The 3827-nt window shown below is 62.7% G+C and overlaps 1 protein-coding gene across 1 annotated transcript in view; it reads left to right on the top strand.

Annotated features, from left to right (window-relative positions):
- Positions 1 to 6: 6 nt before the first annotated feature.
- The window catches only part of FBRSL1 (fibrosin like 1), an 86024-nt gene continuing 82203 nt past the window's right edge, over positions 7 to 3827 (top strand). The window contains exon 1 of the mRNA XM_032270896.1: positions 7 to 283. The gene's annotated coding sequence lies outside the window, so the exon portion shown is untranslated. The remainder of the gene's footprint in view (positions 284 to 3827) is intronic.

Genomic DNA, 3827 nt, shown 5'->3' with positions numbered 1-3827 from the left:
CAAGGTCCGCCCGAGCCGGCGCTCGCGCGCGCAGCGGGACCGTGGCCGGCGCCGGGAGGCCTCCCGCGACGCCCGCGCGCAGAGCCCGTCGTCGGGCGACGAGCCCGAGCCCAGCCCCGGCAAGGAGAACGCGGGCCTCCGCGGCGCGCCCCCCCGAGGCACCGCCCCCGCGCCCCGCGCCGCGCGCCCCCCGCGCCGCCGCCGCCGCGAGTCCAGCTCGCAGGAGGAGGAGGTCATCGACGGCTTCGCCATCGCCAGCTTCAGCACCCTGGAGGCCCTGGAGGTAGGTGGGCGGGCGCGGCGTCGCCGGAGTGACTCGCCGGGGGGTCCCGGGACTCCTGGCCTTGCGACCGCCCACGGCTTCCTGGAGGGGCCGCCCGCGCGTGGGCACCCCCGAGGGAAGCCCGGGCCGCCCGGGCCCTGTGCGAGGGACGCTGGGCGCCCCCCGCGTGCCCAGACCGTCGCGTCCGGAAGGGCAGCAGCGTCGGGTGGGTTTAGGGACGATTTGAGCTGCAGGGGCAAAAAAAATCCACGCTTGGAAATCGGGGGCTGTCTGGAAGCACCGCCGGCCTCTTATCAGTTGTGTTTCTGTTGCCAAAATATCGCTCTGCTTGGTTAGGACGTGCTAGGGAGCTGGGCACTGCTGGATCTTAGGGAGGTGGCGATAAAATGGATACTCTGAGGGCCAGCCTTTTCCCCGTCTGCTCGACGGCTCTGCACGGAAGGGGGGAGGAGGGTTAATCCCGAGACCCCTCTTGGTGACCGCTGCCTGCTGCGTGGTTAGTAGGTTGGCAAAAAATATTGCTTGTTTGGCTGACAGACAATATTTGCTGAGCAGATACCGCCCCTCTTGCCTGAACCCAGCTGAACAGAGAAGGAAATTAAATGCTGTCGGAGAGTTGGGGCAGGCACTGTCTCCCCGGGACTGATGTGGGCAGGAGTGCCAGCCAGGCACCCTCCATGGGGCAGAGACCCCCAGCGAGGTGTGCCCCTGCAGCACGTGCTTTGGGGGGACCCTCATCTGCTGGACCTTGATTCCCAAGGATCACTCCATTTCCAGCCCCTCTCACTTTTCCTGAGGCTTGGGAGCCCATGGCCTGGGATCGCCCAGTCTGAGAAACTGAGCTTTGCGGAGAGGGGAGATGCCTACTGCAGGTCCTTGAAGCAAGTCCAAGCTCTGGGCGCTGCTGGCAGAGCCTCGGGTTAGGGCCGGCGGCCTCGGAACAGGCGCACCGCTGTGGATCTGGAGTGCATGGACGGAGCTGGGGCCGCCATGGGCGCAGGACATGGGGGTGGTGGCCGGGCTTGCCACACAGCCTGGCCATCCTCTGCTGTGCACATGGGATGGCTCCAGGGCTGGCACACGCCTTTGCTCTGTTGGGACAGGATGGCCCCAGAGGATAATGACATGGACTGCATGTTTCCTGAGCAATTACCGCAAGCCGGGTGCAAGCCAGGCCCTTTGCCTGGCTCCTGCACGGCAGCTGTGAGACCTGTGGGGATGCCCGCCTTCCCGAGCTGTCCCCACCTCACCGGCCCCTCCTGGGTCCCTGACTGCAGCCTCCTCGCTGCTCCGAGCGGGTCAGCCCTAGTAGCCTGCCGTTCTCTGTTTTGTTGATGTTTGGTGTCTTAGTGTCCCAGCAAGAATGCCAGCTCCGACCCCCTCTGAAGTCGTGCCCCTCACCCCCACCCCGTCGATACGAGCCACCCTCCTTCCTGTCATCCCCACTCTTCGAAGCTGTTTCAGGATGTCTTTGCTCTCCATTTTCGTCTCTCTCACAAGAACTTGTAAACTGGAGGACAGCAGACACTGTCCTGTGTGTCTTCTACAGGGTCCGGTGCTGGGAAGAGCTCGTGTGTAGAAAGTGCTCCAGACGCGTCTGTCAGGAATGAGTGAGTGAGTGAAGAGAGGAACTATGTTCAGGAAAGCCAGGTCTTGGGCCTGGGTCACAGCATGTGCTGATCCAAGCCTGTCTTGGACCCACGGGCTTTGCCTGCAGTGGCTCTGACTGGCTGTCCACCTCCGCCGGCAGGGTCATGGGCCCCCAACCTGCAGGCAGTGGTTCAGTGGGTTTTGAGAACTTTGGCTCAGACCAGCCGGCCCTCCAGTCACAGTGAGATGAGTTTGCTTCTATGTGGTGTTCACACAACCACGGACCCCGGCGGGGGGGTTCATGTACCTTCCTTTGCCCTTTGGAGCTTGCTTGGGAAAGTACGGGGCTTCTGCACAAGTCGCAACCTCACGATCGTCCCAGGCGCGTTTCTTGGTTGGCCACGTTTTTTGCTCAAGTGTCGTGGTTTTTCCCCAAAGTTCAGGTAATTCATAATTATACCAGTCGTAGTGACTGAGTAGGTGAGCATTCATTCCACCTGGTAGTGTTCTGGTTTACTCCTCAAATGATCCCTCAGGAGGGCTGGATGCCCCCATTCCACAGATGGGGACGATGAGGCACAGTAAGGAGCACGGATCGACATGGCTGTCCGGCCTTGGAGGGAGCGGGTGCTGCCCTGCAAGGCCTCCCACATGGGACACCGAGGGAGATGTGGCCAGGAGGACCCACCCAGAGGCACAGCCTGCCCTCGACTCTGCCGCCTCTGCTCACAGTCCCTCCGCCCCCACCCGAGTCCTGGGGGCTCTTCCTATTCTGGGATGCTGGAGAACAGGACACTCAGGAGTCAGAGGAAGCCCCTGTAACCCCTGAGGCTGGCTCATGCCCTCGGGACAGTGCAGCGGTGTAAACAGCCAAACAGGTGTAGACTTGCCAGGAGGTGTAGCTGCCTGCTGGAGTCCTGTTACCCGGTCCTGAGGGTGTCTGAGCAAGCCCCGCCAAGACACCACGTGACGCCCAGCCCCTGCCCCATCCCCTGGGGCAGGCTCCCCACTCACAGCCCCTTCTGCCCCAGGCAGGCCACCCTGCCCACCCGTCCCAACAGGCCTTTTTCACCCTCTGTGCCCCGGCAGGCCCCCCTTACCCCATGCCCGGGGCAGGTCTCTGTACCTCTTCTGTGCACCAGGCAGGTCCCCGCCCCCTTTCTGTGTCCTGGGTGGGACACACAGGCTGTTCTGTGCCCAGGACAGGCCCCCTTCACCTGCACATCTGTACGTGTTCCTGTGGGGAAGAGGAGTCCTTGCTTGTCCTTTGTGTCTGTGTGTGCTGTGAACACAGCAGGCACTCCCTAAATGTTGGCTGGGGTGGCTGTTGGCTGAGGAGGCCCAGGGGTTGGTCTGGCTCAGGGTGTGTCTACAGCCCTGAAGACAGCGTCAATGATTAACCTCAGATGGAGACAGCAGCCCTGTGTCAGGGCTGAGGACCCTCGAAGGGGCGAACTTCTGGTCCAGGTGTGCTGGGGTGGGTGGGGCAGCGTGGCAGGTCCGAGCCAGCCCTCTTGACTTTATGATCTCTGGCCAGGGGCAGTGGTTTGTGGGGACAGGGGACCTGAGGAAGCCCCGCTGGCCTCTCCCCTGCTCTTGCTCTGACTGGGGACGCTGGGTGATTGGGAATGTGGCTCTTGCTCTCCCTCGTCTCCTGTGATGGCCTGTCCCCTGATTGTACTGTTCAGAAGACATGGAAGGCCGTCTGCCCTTGGGGCAGTGCTGTGGCCAGACCTTCCTGTCTGTGCTGCGGTTCTCTGCCTGGGGTCCTCCCAAGAAGGCTGAGGTCTGAGAGGCCTGTCCAGGGCCCTGTCAGACCTCTCTTCCCAGATAGCACGGGCCATCCTTATCTGACCTCAGGCCACAGAACAGGTTGTGCCGGTCCCTGTATATCCCAGGAGATAGGCCAGGCCTGCTCAGCCCAGTGGGCTGTACCACTCCTCCCACGCGCTGG

This window comes from Sapajus apella, unplaced genomic scaffold, assembly GCF_009761245.1.
Source record: "Sapajus apella isolate SASKATOON/1434 unplaced genomic scaffold, GSC_monkey_1.0 scaffold218, whole genome shotgun sequence".
NCBI classification, from domain to species: Eukaryota; Metazoa; Chordata; class Mammalia; order Primates; family Cebidae; genus Sapajus; species Sapajus apella.
Note: the sequence above shows the minus strand (reverse complement) of the source record. Positions and strands in the feature narration are given on the sequence as shown.